The 18,674-nt window shown below is 46.8% G+C and overlaps 1 long non-coding RNA gene across 1 annotated transcript; it reads right to left on the bottom strand.

The window, feature by feature from the left end:
- Positions 1–1,048: 1,048 nt before the first annotated feature.
- Positions 1,049–16,857, bottom strand: LOC308651351. Its single transcript, XR_014022526.1, has 4 exons — positions 16,699–16,857; positions 2,053–2,204; positions 1,553–1,750; positions 1,049–1,464 (listed from the first exon to the last, which is right to left on the bottom strand). It is a non-coding gene; the product is annotated as an uncharacterized lncRNA (long non-coding RNA).
- Positions 16,858–18,674: the final 1,817 nt, after the last annotated feature.

Genomic DNA, 18,674 nt, shown 5'->3' with positions numbered 1-18,674 from the left:
AGCACTATTGGAAGGGGAAGGAAACTCAGAAGACGCAGGACCTCCTGGGATGTCTTCCAATCCCTGGGGACATGTCCTTGAAGGTGAGGGGGGGACTCCACACCTTCCTTTCTCCTTTTCACTTCTTCCATATGAAATGAACAAGTTTCCCCTGCCATGTTCTCCCCATCACAATGTGCTTCCTGACCATAGGCTCAAAGCAACGGGGCCAACTGATCTTGGACTGAATCCTCTAAAATTGTGAGCCAAAAGGAACCTTTCCTCTTTATAAATTGATTACCTCAAGTATTTTATTACAGTAAGGGAAAGTTGACTAATACACTAATATGATGTAAATAGTATGTAAATAGTATGATATATTGCATTGTTTAGGGAGCAATAGTGACAAGGAAAAATGTCTGCCTATGTTGACTTGACTGCAGGCACTAGACCTAAATGGATTTTTTTTTTTTTTTGCCTATTTTTGATCCCTGGTTAGTTGAATCTAGATGCACAATGACAGGTACAGAAAGTTGACTGTATATTACTTCCTTGATTTTTCCTTAAATTAACTCCTTATAAAATAATTTCCTGCTATAGTCTTAAAAGATGAAATTTGTTTCTCCCACACCTTTTCTCTATTTGGATGAGGTTCAGAACTGTGCTCATTTTAGAGTGCACATTTCAGACGCAATCAGGGTGTTCGCTGTGCTTTGGGGTCACCAACCTCTCTGTTGCATTCATTGCCCTGGAAGAACACTCACCCATTACATCATCACACCTCGTTTTTCACACCCCTTTGTTCCCTGAGGAACCTCTAATCTGTTTTCTCTTCCACGAATTCGTCTGTGCTGGGTGTTGGGTATTAAAGTACCGTAGGGCACGGGGCTTCTTCCACTTCACGTGACGTTTCAAGGTTCTTCTGCACCGGGCACGTGTGGGTACCTGGGTCCTGGTTGGGGCTGGCCGGCTCACTGCACGGCTGGACTGTTCATTTGTCAGTCTCACCTGTCAGTGGCCTCGCACGTCATCACCACCTATTGCTGTCACAGGTGTCTGTATGGCCGCACCTTCGTTTCTCTTGGGTAGATAGGAGTGGGGTGAAATTGCGGGATCGTATGGCCTAGTACACTTTCTCCAACTCAATAAACAGCAATCTTAGTTTTTAAAATTGTCATTCTACTAAAATCTCTAGGGCCATTGGTGGCAGAAATGCTGCAATCTAAAAACACCACAGTAGCCGTCGCCTGGGACCTCCTAAGACCACTTGCCCTGAGAGCCAGTCTGGGCTTACTTACCTGCCGCCTGCCCTGCCCCCATCAGCCGCAGCCATGCCAGGCCCTGCAGGAAGACCCTGGCCCAAGCTCTCCGTCCCTCCGGCCTCCTTTCCCTCCACCTGAGTCTCCCCACCCACGGAGGCTGAGTTTAAATCTGCACCTGGATCTCGATCCTGTCTTCCTGCTGGCTTTCATACATTTTATGTTCCTGTAATGTGGAAGAGTGAGAGGAGGAAGTGACTTGCTTAATGATGGCTTTCAGGAGCGATTTCGTAGCTATGTTGTGTTAGACTTACTTAGTACGGCAAGACGTGGTGCTGTCAATAAACGGATGGCCCCTGAGACAGTATGTTTGAGTTACAAGCTGAGCTTTTCTGGTTTCATAGGAACTCTGGGTTGGCTCTGTTTCTGCATTTGGCTAGGACCACTGGAATTTCATCAGGTTCACCTCCCATCTTCCTTTGGAGAAAGCTTAGTAGCTTTCTCTGTTTTCACTGCACAGAATAATAATGATGATAACAATAACAACAATAATAATAGCAACTATCAGGTATCCCCAATAATTTTTTTAGGTTTTTTTCTTTCCTAGCAAAGGTATAACACAGGGACTCCTGCTCTAGAGACTGTTATTTTGCCTATCAGGGGAACAGCAATTTTTTTTAATACATTTATTTATTTATTTATTTATGTGGTGCTGAGGATCGCACCCAGGGCCTTGCATGTGCTAGGCGAGCTCTCTAGTGCTGAGCCCCAACCCCACCCCAAGATATCCCCAATATTGACCAAAGTATTTTACCTGCTGAATCTCTTTAAATAATCATTGTGATACTGTAGATCCACAGTGTCCAGTACAGGAGCCATCAGCCACATGGGGCCACTAGGAATTTGAAATGTACCTCTCCAAACTGAGTCACATTTGTATGTACAAGTGGCACAGATTTCAACAGCCTAATTTAAAAAAGAATAACAAACATCTATGAAGATTTATGTTAATTAAATGTTGAAATGCTATTTGGTTGATATTACATAAAGAATATATATTATTAAAATTAGGGCTGGGGTTGTGGTTCAGTGGTAGAGCACTTGCCTACCATGTATGAGGTAGTGGGTTCAAACCTTAGCATCACATAAAAAAAAAATATAAACAAATACAATAAATTATTGTGTGTATCTACAACCTAAAATATTTGAAAAAAGAATATATATTATTAAGATGAATTTCGCCTCTTCCTTATTTACTTTTTCTTAATATGGCTTCTAGAAAACTTAAAGCTATATGTATGGCCTACATTATATTTATGGTGGGCAATGCTGCTGTGAATTATGTATGTATGACATTACACACACACACACACACACACACACATTTATTATCTCCATTTTACAGATTGAGAATTTGAGGTTTGATTCTCCAAGTCAGTGGTAAGAGTGGATCTAGTATTGAAAATCAGATTGGCTGACTTTTATTACCCAGGATGCTCTATTCAGTGCAACCTGGTTGGTGGATGAGTGGGTGGTAAGCACAGCCTATAAGGTGAATGCAGATTTCAGCCCCTCTCTCTTCACCTGATTAGCAGCTCAGTTTGCAGTAGACATTCCTTTTCAAGACCTGCAGGAGTCATTACAACATCAGCCCCAAGATTCTGTACTGACCTGTCCCTACTCTGGATATCCTCTCTCCATGACAGAGGGTAAATTCTGTTCAGCCAAAGTCACCTCACGTCACACCAGATCTCAGAAGCCGCATTCCTATTCTCTTTTCAGTTAATTCTTGTGAGTGAGCTTATTCTGGAGGTCCCAAGTCAAGAACGGACTGAGCACCTGGTCTTGATTGGTATTTGAATAGAATGTCCCAGTGGCCATTTGGTCCCCACTCCTGCTGCAGAGTCTGTCCCGGCTACCCAGAGGACTCTTTCATAACCAAACAGAGCAAACAGGAGGTCAGGGTGGCAACTGAGCCCCTCTGGTGAAAGGACTATGTGGGAGTGCATGTGAACGGTTTCTGAACACAAGTCAGCTCGACACCCCACCGGCTCCTCCCTCCTGCCTCTGCCTTCCTTAACTCTGGAAGGAGGCAAGCGGGTAGAAATGTCCTACTCCAGGCAGGTCAGTGCTAATGGTGTTCCTTTTGCCCAGTGAGGGGGAGGTCTGGCACAGGCTGACTTCCTGCTCCTGCACCGGGGTGAGGGTGGGGGTGTTCCAGACGCAGTCTGCTCCTGGTGAATCAGGGACAGGGACGTCCCCTGTCGGGTGAGCATCCTCCTCCCTATTGCTTCAGCAGGAACCTCAGCAGCCAAGTGGAAATATTTCACATACTCAGAGCTCTCCTCCTCCCTGATCTGAGCAGCAGGCATTCGGCACAGAACAGTCCATGGGGAAGGCTTCTTCCTTTGTCAGGAATACTGGAAAAATACCAGGGACAGAGGCAAGCGGACGCAGGTCTGTGAGGTACCCAAGAGTCCCAGGTGCTGACTGAGGCATCTTTCCTCAGGGTGGGTCTCAGGAGACCCTTAAAGGGAGGCACTTAGGAATTTGTTAAAAATGCACATTTAGGGGACTCCAACCCAGACCTACTGAATCAGAGTATCTGGGCTTGGAACCAGGGTAGGTAAATTTTGAATAAGCTCCAGGGTGACTTAGGTACCTACTAACATTTTCCAAAGATGACTATAGGGAGACTTCATAAGTGCAGGTTAATACCATCCTAATTCCAATAAAGTTAATTGTTAATTAAATAAATGCATGGACCCCAATTCATAACTTTCATGTTGGGATTCTTTCCTCATGTCCAGAGGCACCATGTACTAAATGAGTCCCCAGGAATGTGAAAATGAATTATCTATTTATTTTCCCAGCTGACTTGTCCTTCCCAGGAAAACTGTGGCAATCCTACTCATTGGGCAGAGAGAGAAATCAGTCCCCTGTCCTCCCCAATGCAGGAAACAGGAAGCAGTGATTTCACATGTATATGATGCTTAATAATTAACCCTGGGCACAGAAACTCGCATGGGCGTGGAGAATGGCCATCCTCAGTCAGTGAACTTGTGTTTCCAAGTTTAACCAATGCAGGGCTTATCCCTGACCTTAAGTAAAAGATGGAGAAGGAGGAAGAAGAGGGAGTAGATGGGAAGGGTGCATACTCTGGAGGTAGACAGGAGCCCTGTGTTAAACAGCAGTGCTCTTCTTACTGAGAACAGCTAATGCTTATTGAGCAATGGCTGTTTCTTGCATTAATGACATGCATTATGTCTCCAAATTAGTCCTTCAAAATAGCCCTGTGCTCTTTTGTCTGCACAGTGTCAGTTTTCATCACCTGTGCCAGGTTCTGTTTATTAGAAGCTAGCCCAGGTACCATTCTTAGCTGCATCATATAGATAAAAATCTGAAGGTACAAGCTGGGCATGGTGGCACTCCCCTATAGTTCCAGTGACTTTGGTGGCTCAGGCAGGAGGATTGGGAGTTCCAGGCCAGCCTCAACAAGTTAGCGAGCCCATGTCTCAAAAAATTAAAAGGGCTGCAGAATGTGGCTCAGTGGAAAAGTTCAATTGGATTCAATCCCCAGTACAAAACAAAACAAAACAAACAAAAAAAAAAACAAAAACAAAGTAGAGGATTGTTTTATCAAATCTCTCAGCACATTACCCAAACAAGGAGTAGACCTGGGCTTTGGAGCATGACCTGGTTGTCTAAAACCTAGGCTTTTTAACACACCCTCAGTAACTGTAAAGGAAACACTGGTATTCTTCTAGTAAATCATCTAAATCCTTCTGATGCCATTGACAGAGGAGAGATGGAAATCAATATTGGCCAGAGACCCACAGACGCTATAATCCTGAGCGATGATATCCATCGTGGGTGAGCAGAACTCCCAGGAGGTGGGGTGATCGGCCAAGACCATCCTTGACAGTGCCATGGTGACAGCTCAGGCTTCTAAATGAAGCCAGAGACCCTTCCACGGGATTTCCCCTCTGTCAGGGTCCAAATGGCTTGTTTGCCTTTATCTTAGAAAGTTAGACATATCCTAGAAGGTAACGGGGTAGCGGAGGCTCTTAGATTCCTAGAGCCTTCTTAACTAAGTGCCACCCCCTGGGAGGCTGGAGACATGGAAGTGTGTTCTGTGGTAGGGTGGGAGACTCCGTGTCCTGAATCCAGGTGCCGGAGTGGTGATCTGCTCTGGAGGCTGTGGGGGGGACCCTGCTCCCTGCCTCGTGGCTGATTTCCAGAGGATCCCGACGTCCTCCCTCCCTGGGCTGTGGTGGCGTCACCTCAGCTTCTGCCTCTGTCACCTCAGGGTCCCCTCCTCTGTGTCCACGTGTGACGTGTTCTTATGAGGACACTGACATGAGGCTGTGCGCTCACTGTCAATCCAGAGTGGTGTCATCTGGAGATTCTCGACTCAGCCACCTCTTGGTAGGACACTTTTAACCCTTTAACATCACTACCAGGACATGGGGCCAGGGAGCAGGGAGTGTTTGTGCCTGTGTGGGTAAAGCACAGGGTCCTGGGGGTGAAGTTGGCGCCTGCACATCTGGGGTCCATTCGCCTGGCTCTAGTCCTCGCTCATCACCAGCCTTGGAACCTGGAATAAGGGCCCCCAATTCCACAGGTTGTTACTTTTCCTTTAGGAAATATAATAATAACCATGTAACTAGATGCAGCATTTTCTATTCCATGTTACGGATTCCCACTCATGGAGCACACGTTCTCGGACTCACAGCTCCCGTGGGTCCCACTGGTGATACAGCTCAGCTGTGCCTCTGTCCAGGGTCTTGCCACTGCGCTGAGGTGTCAGGTGGACTGTGTCCCCCTCTGGGGCTCAACGGGGCAAGGATTTGCTCCAAGTTCACTTGGGCTGTGGGCACCATTTTTTTCCCTGTGGCTGTGAGTGTGAGGTGTTGGCTCATGCTGGCCGGTGGGCAAAGGCCACGCTCGGCTCCCAGAGCCACCCCTGTCCTTCCTGCGTGGACTTTTTCATAGTTCGTTTCATAGCATGGCAGCTTGCTTCTGCAAACCCAGCAATGGAGAAGAGTAATATATGCACACATACTCACAAACATATAAATATGTATATTATTATAAGATATAATGACAATATAATAATGTGATATATAATATAACAATCATCACATAACCTATAGAACGGTAAGCACAGTGTCAGTTTTCCCAACCTTTGCCGGGTTCTGCTTATTAGAAGCTAACCCAGGTCTAACCATGCTCACAAGGAGGTCATTACACAGGGTTTGGACACCAGAGGTCAAGGTTCATCGAGGGTCACTTTCAAGCCTGTCTGCCACTGAGCCATCGGATGAACGGGGAGATGCACAAAGCTCCCAGCACAGTGCCCACACCTCTTAGACGGTGAATGTGACTCCTATTAATGGGCAGCTGCAGTTCTTATCAGGGTCGATCACTGCTCTTGGTTTCAGGGCAGGCACACGTCCCCACGAGGCTGTGCCTTCACGACCCGCCTGCCACATGGAGCACCCAGAATACGTGGAAGCCGTGGCCCTTGCTGTGGGGGGGAGGTCTTGGGCACTGGAATGGACCTAAGAAAGGCCTGAATCCCCTACGCCCATGTAAATTCTAAGTGGTTTGGAAACTGGGAATCCTGGCTTTGGTGCAGCGTTCAGCAGCCGAGGGTGTGTCCTCTGGTGGCCCGGTGCGTGCTGACGTGCCGTGGGGCAGAAGCACCAGTGGCGGCTGCCTGCTTTGGGTTCTGCAGGGAGTGCCTGCAGGCTGCTGGGCTCCTCCCTGGTTTCAGGGTGGCTGCCGTCCTCCTGCCTAGGACCACGCAGTGCTCCTCCACTCTCAGCGTCCTTTGTTTCTGCATGTCTGTGTTTTGATTCCCAGGGGACAGTTGGCTGGTTTGTCAAGCGGGAAGTGAACTTATGGGGTTTTTCCTCTTCCTGACTGCTGAATGTGAAAGTGCGGCCACTGCAGGCCAGGCAAGGTCGGGGGCACTTGGCCTGTCTTAGGCCTCCTGGCATCCACCACTTGGAGCATTTGAAAGCGCTTGGGGAAGCATGGTCACCTTGTCCTGCGGTGACTGCAGGTACCAGATCAAGAGGCCTGTGTTCATCTCAGGTGAAGTTATGTTAGAGGGCCACAAAGCACCATCTGGCTGCCACTTCCATACCCAGGTGTGCCTCAGTGACGATGCACAAGGGGCCCCTCTGTCTGTACTTCCTTGCACTCACTCATCCTTGGTGATGGCTGGTTGTCACAGTCAAGGTTGTGACAAGACAGCCCCATGGAGATTTAGGGAGAGTTTAATAAACAGGCTGCTTCTAAGTCTACGGGCAATTTACAAGGAGTGCCCTGGGCCATTAGAACAAGCTGTGATGTCCCTCCTGGTCCTGGAGGGCCATGAGAGAAAGTGACTCCCAGATCTCAGAAGGAGAAGGAGGGTCCATGACGAGCCCTGGAATAAATACCCGGACTCTGCCTCTGGCTGCTGCTTCCCTCCAGATGCTTACAGGACCTGGATGAAGGTTGCTGCTCTTCCTCCAGGGCAGAGACCAGTGAGGAGAGGAGGGGGGTGGGGGACTCTGCAAAGGTGCACGGAAGGTTCCAGCACACTCTCTGCACTTCACCCCTTCCCGGACCCTCTTCTAGCCTGCAGAGCGGTGAGAAAGAGGCTGTCCCCAGGCTCCCCAGTGCGGTGACTTAGCCTCCTGCTTTGGATTGACATAAAGGTCCTGCCACCACCAGCCAAGGCACTTGACCTCTCTGAGTCTCCACCTCCTCACTTACAAAATTGCGTAATGCAAGCACCTCCCTCTTGGCCTTAACTGGTGAATAGTCCACCCCACCGCCTTCCTCTGTGACGTCTCTCCGAAGCCCTGATGGACCAATAGACTCCGTTGATTTACCTGTGGCCTCACTCTCTCCTCTCCTCAGCTCGACTGCAAGTCCCCTGAGGACAGGGGTTTTGGTGTATTTTGAGCACTGCCTGTCTCCAAAGGAAAGACCCGTCACCAACATGGAGAGGCAGTCCATAAATACTTGGGGACAAGAAGAAATGATTCCATAAAGGCACAGGTTGGGATCTAGAATACAGGGAATGGTATTTGATCAAGTGTTTGATAGTAAATACACCAAGGCTGATTTTAAATATGTAAACACAACCAGACAAGGAGAGATTGGAAATCCCCCAGGTAGGCATGATATTTGGAAATGGTGGAATTATCTTTTGAGAATTCCTTACAGGACACTGAAAAAACAAAAACAAAAAATTCTATGATTCCATTTCTCTACTTTTTTTTGTTTTCTCTCTATTGTGTGTTTTTGCATAAATGACCTAATGTCACCCTTAAGTTCATAGTCTCAGGGTCATAAGGCACCCCCATCCTTTCACTTGGTCTGCACCCCAAAACTGCAATGACCTCTGACAGCAGCAAGGGACCCTCCCCATGCAGCCTGTGTCAGAATGTCCCTTGCTACAGGTCAGCTATAGGGACAAGGTTCAGCAGGATGAGGAAGTTGGTGACACTCTTTCAAGGACCTGATAGGCTCGGGTCTGGGAGGCTTTCGGGAAAACTGGTGGCGGCACCCTGTGGGCTCGGACTTGGAAGCCACCTCACTTTCTTGTGCTCAGGGGTCTTTCCTTGCAGGGAGCAGGGGTCCCTTTGTCTTGAGGGTGTACTGTGCAGCCGTGCAGGCTGAAGGATCCCTTTGCATGTTTAAGGAAAAGTTCCCACTCTGTTCTCCTTCCCCTTAAGAACTGGTATCAGAATACAAATCCGGGGAGTCAACTCCCAAATGCCGCCTCTGGCTCCCTCGAGTTCTTAAAAGTGGCTTTCCAATGGAGATCTTTTCCTCTCATGCAGATACAAAATGAGATAAACAGATGTAGAAATAAATATCCTTATGACTCTTCTTTATTGTCCGCTTGGACACCCAGTGCCTTGTCCTTGTAGGTATCACCCCTGGGGGTACTAATCTGCCTTGTTTCTGTGGATGCTGGAATCTTGGTGGTCCCCCTTCCCTCTCCACGCCTCTGGCCGCCCCTCTGCCAGCTTTTCAATGACTAATCCAGCACCCTCTGTTATTAACTCTCCAGTTCCTAAGTCCACCTCCTTTTCTCTCCCCACACCTGTGGTTCTCTCTCTTGAGTTTACAGAGGATTACTCTGGAGTTTGATGGGCCTGGCCTTCAGAATTTCTGGGTGGGACCACATTTTTGGTTTTCCAGCGGGTCCCTAGGACTTACCTCGGTGCTAGTCCACACAGTCTTTAGAACCAGGCCCTCATGGAAAGCGCTCTTCTGGACAGCCTTGTGTTAATAGGCTGTGGATCTTCTTGGACAATCGTTCTCTGCTTTCTTTCCAGTGGACACAAGCTCTAAGAGTGCAGAGAATTCTTTGCCGTGCCCGCAGCCCTCTTCAGCACCTAGGACAGAGCCTGCCACACAGTAGGGGCTTGGTGAACACCTGTTGTATGTTGAGTACTTAGGATGAGGATGTGTTCACCTCTTGTCCCTGAAACAAGAGGGTGGATGGCTTCCAGGGCACAGCAGGAGGCTCATTCATCCCCAGGTCTGTGCCCTGCACCAAGGCCTGATGTAGCTTAGTTTTGTCCTGCTGAATTGAGCCACATTGGAGAGCCAGAAACCTAAATCTGGAAGAAATAGAATGTGTGGATCTCACAGCAGATTACTTCAGGGCGGAAAATAATACCACCAGATACGACAGCTTAAGTTTCCTGAAGTTTCCCACTGAACTCCGCTTCCCTACTGCAGCGTTGCTGTCCTGCCCCATCTTCTCTGGCTCTGTCTCCCCAGCTTTGGTGGAACTCCCCGCTGACTGCGAGCCATTGCTTGGCTTGGGCTGCTTTTGGTCCCTTCAGCAGATGGCATTGTTCTTAGCATGTGTGAATGGGGTTCTCAATGTAGGCTGCACATTGACACTGCGCGAAGAGGGTTAGAAAAGATGGAGGCTGGAGTCTGCCCCCAAAGATTCTGATTTAATTGCTCTGGGGGGTCCCTGGGCATCAGGAATTTTTAAAAGCTCACAGTCAAGGTTGCGAACCTTTGTGGTCGAGGGAGCCTGGAGAGAGTGTGGGGAGGAAGCAAGAAGCATCCAGAATTCTGGAACCAGCTAATGGCCCCTTCAGAGCCAAGGGTGGGACGGGGTAATGAAAGGGGGAGCCAGCAGCCCAGAACTCAGGGCATGCTTGAGGGAAGAGCCTTGAACTCAGAAGCAAGCTTGCCTAAATGCGCTAATTATGCACCTTCTTGTCTTGCCTAATCGTTTTATCTGGGGTAACCTTGTTGGCCGAAGGAGACTATAAATTCCTTGGGATCAGCGATGTGTTGGACAGTTACCCTATAGCTCCCAAGACTGCATTCATGTGGGATTCTTCAAAAATAACCCTTCGATGATTGAACAACCATGAGGTTAGATTGGTGAGCAGGAAAACATCGAGTATGTCCATCAATCGGGGCTGCAGGAAGCACATATACAGAGAGAGAGAGAGAGCGAGCGAGAGCGAGTGCACAATAACACAAAAATACCAGGCACTTAAAGCCCCACCCGTCACAACAGAAACTTAGACATGGAGCCCAGTAAAACATCATTTGTCAGATATCTGGGCATCCAGTCCCCAAAGCAGATGTCATCTCATGTCGCAGGGAGGAAGAGACGTTCACAGTGCCGTGGTCCTTCACGCACACGCATGCATGAGTTCCAAGCGGGCAGACGTGAGCCAGTTAGGAGGATGCCAGGAAAGCAGCCGCTTGCCCCCCGTCCCCAGCCTCATGTTTAATTCACAGGTGCACACTGCAGCTCCTCAAGACCCCATTCACCACCTCTCCTCTCCTCTCCTCTCCCAGGCACCCTGCTGCCTTAGAGCAGATGCATCCCATGCTTTGAAGCCAAGTGCGTTCTTAAAAGCTGGACTCCTGACCTTCCTCATGGAGGAAAAAGAAAGAGGGCTGAGGGTTGAATTGGGGATAGGAAGCTGGGGACAGTCCACCTCTTTGGTACTTGGAGAGGATTTAGCTCATGATTTCATTTCCTAACATGAATGTGGGCAGGGTTCGAACACCAGAGTTGGTCACAGAAGCCAAGATGAGATGCACAAACAAAGCTGATGCCCTGCCAGGTAACAGCAGCCCTCTGGTCTATATCAGAAGCATGCTTTTCTGTATTCTAAGCAGTTTTTGACATAATGTTTTGCTTTATTGGAAGGCACAATGCTTTCAGAAGGCCTAAAAATCCAGTTATGACTATAGCTGTGAGGGAAAAGGTCTGCATGGGGCCAGAGAAATTTAATTTTTAGCTTAAAAAAATACCACCAAATTCAATTTTTCTCACATTTAGGGATTCTTCGAGTTACATCCAGCTTGCATAACCAGTATATTAGAAAATGTGTTACGATGGGGTTATTTTTTTAACACATTTATTATTTATGAAATGCAGAGGAAAATAGTTAGAAATGATTGTTTCAGGGAATATCCTGTAGCTTTTTTTATTGTATTCAAAGAAGTTGCCCATGCTGTTTTAATTCAAACATTAAAAGTTAAATCTCTTTTCATCCTGACCTACATTTTTAAAACGCTGCTTTAGCCGTTATTATGAGGAACAGAAAATGCGGGGAAGGAAAATGCACACTGTGGGTTTCTGAGCCTGTGGTCTGCCAGGCATTAGGATGATTCTTACCAACCTGTCCATGATGGAGCAGCAAGAAAACGGAGTGAGGCCTCTCTCCCCAGCATCCTTGCCCAGCACCGTCTCCCAAAGCACCAGCCCACCACCTGTTCTTGAGTGACAGGATGCTCCCTGTCAGCCCCCAAGTCTGTGCTGGGTGGTAATGGGAGGGGAGAGGCATCAGCACACGTCTGACCTTAAGGGAGTGGTTTTGAGAGTATTCAGAGAACTCCTCATATTCAGCCACAGAAAGTCAACATCCAGACTCAAAAATGCACAACGGATTTCAATAGGTGCTTCTTGGACAAGGACGTACCAATGGCCAACAGGCACAGGAAAGGGTACATGGCACCACTAATCCTTAGGGAAATGCCAATCAAAGCTGTAATGAGAGACCTCTTCACACCCCCTAGGATGACTACCATTTAAAAAAAAAAAAATGGACATAAGGTTGGTGAAGATGTGGCAAAGCTGGAGCTAGGTGCATGAGCCCATGAGCTAGCTGGAGCCCATGTAGCTATATCCATATTATATTGGTTGGAACTAGCATTAGACAGCTCATATATTCCATGATATCAGACAGATCAGACAACCAATATAATATGTATATAGGAAGTGCACAGAGGTTCCTCCCCAAAAGTCCTGCCCATCAGTGGTCCATCAATTCCCTGTTGGGGTTTAGGCCTCTAGGCCAAGAGAATTGAACTCAGGGACTTGAACAGATGTCTTTACACCCACCTCCACAGCGTCACCATCCACAGGAGCTGAAGCACGGAAACGACTTGAGTGTTCATCAGTGGATGGAGGGATAAGAAAACATGTGACATAGGAATGAAAGGATACATGATTTGAAAAGATTTAAAAGGAGTGACGAAAGAGGCATGTTCGGAACACTTTCCAAAGGAGCGTTCATTTTCTAGAGCCCCAAATTTGTATGCAACATTTACCTCTTTTGTTCTCAAGAGGCAAATAACTGTGGTTGTTTCCTTGGTCACCATAGAGTACCACCCCCAAAAAAACACACGTGTCTGAGTGCCTAAGCGGCACGACAGTGGGAAGCCAGAGCTGATGTCCCTGCTGGAGACAAGGCTCTTCCTCCACACCTAGCTGACAGCTGAGGCAGGAGGGGAGCTGGTAGGTGGGCACCTGGCAGGGAGGAGCCAGGGCGGGTGCCTGACAGTGGCAGTGCGGAGGCTGTTGCGATGCTCCTGTGCCACCCTCAGCAGGACGGGGAGGCTCACGGGCTTTTGGTCAGAAATGCTTCTCACAGCACGGGAGGACTTTGCTGCCGCTGCCTAGAACAAAAGCATAGTGACTTGAGTCAGCTCCTTATTCAGGACTGAAACTACTGCTCTAGGGATTTCTTAAGGCAAGAAGCACGGTGGAGAGATTCTGGCACAACCAGTATGCCATCTCTTGGCTTAAGCCACAGGACCCTCAAGCCACAGGACCTGGCTTGGAGACCCATGCTTAGAATCAGGGGTAAGCATGGATGCTGGAGCAGGGCCGTTATTCAGAGTGGTGGATTCAAACTCTGCCTGACACTTTCCACCTTCAAAGGGGGAACCGAGTAACTCCCCCTGCATAGAAGATGCTTAGAAGGGTGCTCCTGCCTGACTTCCAAGACGGCATCTTGATGAAGGAGAGATCCCTCTCCTCTCTCTCTCTGTCAATCTTCTCCTGCGGTAGCGAATGATGGTGGTTGTCTTAAATCACAAAGTTTGGGGGATGATCTGTCTCATAGCCTTAGACAGCTCATACATTCTAAGATATTTCCAACCAATATAATCCTCTGCCATCCTTAAATATTCATAAGTGCATACCTTACCCCCCCCAACTGTTCATGTACAGACACACACACACACACACACACACACACACACTTTGCTGATGACTGATCCCCAAATTTAACCTGCTTTTTCAAAGTTTGATGAACAATTTTGAAAATTAAATTGGCAGCTGAGAGATTCCTCCTCGCCTTAGTCTGAAGGATGGGAGAATGCCTTGGGGGGGTTAGGTGGGTAGGCAGGGGACAGTGAGCTTGTCTCTGTGCACACCATAGGACGGCCCTGGTCTAGATCCTAGCAGGAGCAATGCTATTCTGCACATCAACTGCTAATGGAACCCTGGGGTTTGTGTGACAGGGGACCAATCTGTGCCGATGTGTAAATACGTCTGCTGTGCTTACACTCAGGACCTGACTGCCTATCTGGGGGTTAATGAGCTACATTTGGATAAAGGCGAGGGGTGTCTTCTCTATGCACAACGGTGTTTTACTCGCATCAGGCTGACTCGGGGCGTTTCCTTAGATCTGAGGTTTGCTTTCTGCTGGGGGGTGTGGGTTCAGCTCCTGTGCACATGATGGATGCTGGCCTTAATTTGGTGTGTTGCAGTCCTTGTGAGCTCTGGTAGGATATTACCTTAAGGATATTCTTTTGAATATTAAATTAGAATAAATTAAGGCATGCTGCATATTAAGCCTAAATCAGAGTTGAGTAATTGCCTTCCATTTTATGCCACAAAGTTTGTTGGAAATGCAAGATATTTGTTTTAATTACCAAGTTGTTGAACTGACTCTCAGTGAACATAGGCACAGACACAAATTAAAAAAAAAAAAAAAAAAAAAAAAAACTTTTGGCATAGAAAACCCTAACTTGATCCATGTTATTGGTGCCCTCCTATGACCTTTACTTTCTTTGTCCACCTGGCATTTGCTAGCTGACTCCCTCTCATGTGTCCAGTGACATGCCTTGCTTCTGGATGACATAAGCGCTACATTTTTTTTCATGCTTAATCCTTTTCTTAGTACTCTAGTCTAAGCACTTGACATGCTTATAAAATGTGCCCAGAAGCACAATAAGGCAATTATACTATTCCTCCCATTTCATAGACACAGAAACCAAGACTGAAGAAGGATAACGTTAAACTAACCTTTCAAAACCCTCATACAAATAGGGACAGGATATGAATCTGGAAATGCTAAGTTCTTGCCTCTATGCTATATTGACAATGGGAAGTAGATTAAGATGTTGCCTCTTTGAGTTGATTTTAAGCCAGTCTCTGAAATTTTCAGGATCCATGAGTCAGTAATGTCACCTTTTCAATGTCATCCAAAGTGATGCTGTTTTCCCCAACTTTGTATTCTGGAAAATTCCAGAATGATCCATAAGATATCAGAGAGAAGAGTGCCGTGGATTCCCAGGGCCGCTCACCTGCATGCAGCCAAGGCCAACCTTAAGCCAGTCCTGTTACCCTCCTGCTGCCTTTCACCACTCCTCTCGAAACCACCGAACACACCAGATTCTCTCTCTTGAAGCAGATCTTTTTCTCTGTTGCTATTTTGATGTGTGTTTCTAAGGAAAGGGCTCTAGTGAGCCTATTTTATGATGATCTTGGCCAGCGGAATTTGCTGGTAGAAGCTGCAGGAGTCAGATACCTGTGGTACATCCTCATTAATATGATATTTGCAAGGGTTGACTTTGGAGCTCTCCAGTGACAGGGGAGCTGGCTAATTGTGATCATCACCCCCTGTCTCCTAGTTACTCACCTCTATGAAGACACTGTGTTCTAATACCTGAAAAATAAATCCACATGTAAGCATCTTGAACTACTTATTAACAAAAAAAAAAAAAAAATTAGTGTCTGGATTTGCTTTGTTCAGGCCCAGTGCACCCATATCTAGATGATGTCCTTTTCCTATCAGTCCCATGTGGCTTGTAAATATCTGTACTAATCATACCTGCCTGGAAGCACGTCTGGTGACAGATACAGCGTGAGAATGCCAAGTGTGCCCACACTCAAAATGGTGGCAGTAAGGAAGCTGGTGCAGACCGTGTGGGATGTCTCTTTACACATATGTACCCAGCTTAAAATGATTGAGTTTGTCCCCAACTCCAAAGTACCACTGTTTTTGAAGGAATACCAAACACGTGCTCTTTTTCCATGGAGCTGAAGTATAGCAGATTCTGAATGGAGTTAAGAGAAGCTAAGGTGTTTGCTTCTTTCTAGAGCATAGCTTTGGTGATCAGACTATTTATATCTACCTATGTCGGTCAGCTGTCTGTTATTGTGATAAACAGCATCAGATAATCAAATTAAAAGGAGGAAAGGTTTATTTTGGCTCATGGTTCAGAGGTTTCATCCCCAGGCCACTCGGCCTATTGTTTGGGGCCTGCGGTCACACGGTGGTCGTGGCAGGAAGATACGGAGAAAGATGCCTGTTTCCTTCATGATGGCCAGGAAGCAAACAGAGAGAGAGAGAGGAAGGGTCCAGGGCTGTGATAGCCCTTCAAGTCCTCCCCTGATGACCTCACTTCCCCCAGTTGGCCCTGACTCCTGGAGGTTCCACCACCTGGAAGAGAGCACCCAGGCTGGCCCCCAGACCTTTAACCCTGGGCCTTTGGGGGACATTTCAGACCCAAACTATAGCAGCTTGCCTCTAAATCAGTCGATGGGCAGTGATGACCGATGAAGACCTCAAACCAGCCGGTTCACATCCAGACTATACTCTTTGAAGACCAAAACCGCCACAGAAATCTTAACCCTCCCCGCTTTGTCCTCTTGAAATTGCTGACAGGTAGAATGGAACTTTCTTCCATGATCTGGAGTCACAAGAAGCAGGAAGAGTTTGGGGTTAATAGTTGGAGGGTCTGTGTGGCCTCTGATTTTCACACCAACTCCATGGGGCGAGCGTTTTGTCTGCGAGCTTCAGTTTTTGACATTAGTATTTGGGAGTATTAATGTGTGTGTATCTCCCTGAGTCACCATGAACATACAGGTAGGGTTTGCAGATACCTGAGCCCTTGTTGCTTTTAGGCAGCCCTGGCAGACATCGCAGAGGGCACCTTCCTAGTCAGCCTGGACGCCTCTTTGACACTGGATAGCTCTACACACCACACCACTCCACTGCCTGTCCATTGGAAGTACCTGCGGGATGGAACAGATGCGTTGGCCCTCCACTTAATGGAATGATGGGTTTATAAAAACTTCTTTTTTTTTGCGGGGGGCAGTAACTAGGGATTGAACTTGGAGGCATTCAACCACTGAGCCACATCCCAGCCCTGTTGTGTATTTTATTTAGAGACAGGGTCTCACTGGGTTGCTTAGCGCCTTGCTTTTGCCAGGCTGGCTTTGGACTCATGATCCTCTTGCCTCAGCCTCCCAAGCCGATGGGATCACAGGTGTGCGCCACCGTGCCTGGCTATAAAGCCTTTTATTAAGATGGCTTCCACCCCAGCCGTCGTGGTGATCATCAGCATTAGAAGGTATTCACTAGATGCTGTCATCAAGTTTGGACAGACAGACACTTACCCACGTAATAGGCAGTGAACTTCTCCTACCTGTTTCCCACCTGCAGTCCACCTTCCTAGATAGGATTGGAGTGTTTGTTCTGCCTTCCCTGAGCTCTAAACTCTCAACCTTGGACTTACCACCCTGTTTCATTTCATTTCCTGCACACTCGCAAATTCACATTCCTGCATGTACACCTGTATGTGTATGTGTAAACACATAAATATTTATATTCCTGCACGTTTGTATAAGTGTTCACCGAGCAAGCATCCTGGGAATGCACAGATTGTGGAACGAAAGTGTGAGTCTCTTCTTTCCACGGGTAGAAATCACCTAAGGGCCACCACTAACTCCTGAGGAAGTCAGCCTTTCTGTTCTCTGGTATCCTCCTTCCCAAGTAAATGGGAATTGAAGACGGTCTAAAATATTACCAGAAACCCTAACTGAACAGAGTACACTGCTATTGTCATCGGTTCCTAAACTCTCGGAGCTGCATCTGTGATATGGGAATATCCAACCAGCAAGTAAATAAGGCACAGACCTAATATTCTAGCAGTAGTGAGCTCTCCACTAATGTGAGCTTCCGCATCTTCCCATTTTTCAATGGTTATTTGTGGAATAAGTTTTAGTAATACAATAAATTTTTATATATAAAATATTACATATCAAAAATTATATACGGTGTATTCAATATATATGAAATATATATAGTACATATTTACATACTATAAAATATATAATTTTTTAAAATCCTTTATATATATTTTTAGTTGTCAGTGGACCTTTATTTTATTTATTTATTTTTATATGTGATGCTGAGAATTGAACCCAGTGTCTCACACTTGCCAGGCAAGTGCTCTACCACAGAGCCACTTCCTCAGCCTGCTATAAAATATATTTATAAAATATATATATATATATATATATATATATATAGTACATATGTACTCTGTATAAAATATGTGTGTGTATATTTTTTATATAGTCTGTCTTTAAAGTGTAATAAATGTGTTTCGTGGTGTGTAAACCAAATTCCAGAGTTATTCATGATGAGCATATGGTGTAGGTGGTGAAAGATAAATGTCAAGGCTCTTGGTAATTTACTATTACTGAATTCTACTTCATAAGCATATTGTTTAATCAAAACTCCCATTTAAATGAGACAGTGCAAATGGCATGGGTGATATTTAAAGTTTGCATGATTCACACCATCTTAGCCGGTTTTGTATAGAGAAGTGGCATCCGTCAATGGGAGGGGCTCGGGCATGGAGCCCTGTGCCCTGCAGTTGGGACGGGGCTGCTTCAAAGTGCTGTGGCCAACCTGAATTGTGAGACCTTTCAACACAAAGCTTAGACTATGGTGCCCTTTCCCCTTGGACAGTCCCAGGGACCTAATGATTTTGCACCGGCTAAAGCTCCTCTGATCTCCTCTCTGTCCACACAGCAAAAGCTGATAAAGACGACCCAGGTCAACAGTGAAG

Source organism: Spermophilus citellus, assembly GCF_964194105.1.
Source record: "Spermophilus citellus genome assembly, chromosome: 6".
Taxonomy (NCBI): Eukaryota; Metazoa; Chordata; class Mammalia; order Rodentia; family Sciuridae; genus Spermophilus; species Spermophilus citellus.
Note: the sequence above shows the minus strand (reverse complement) of the source record. Positions and strands in the feature narration are given on the sequence as shown.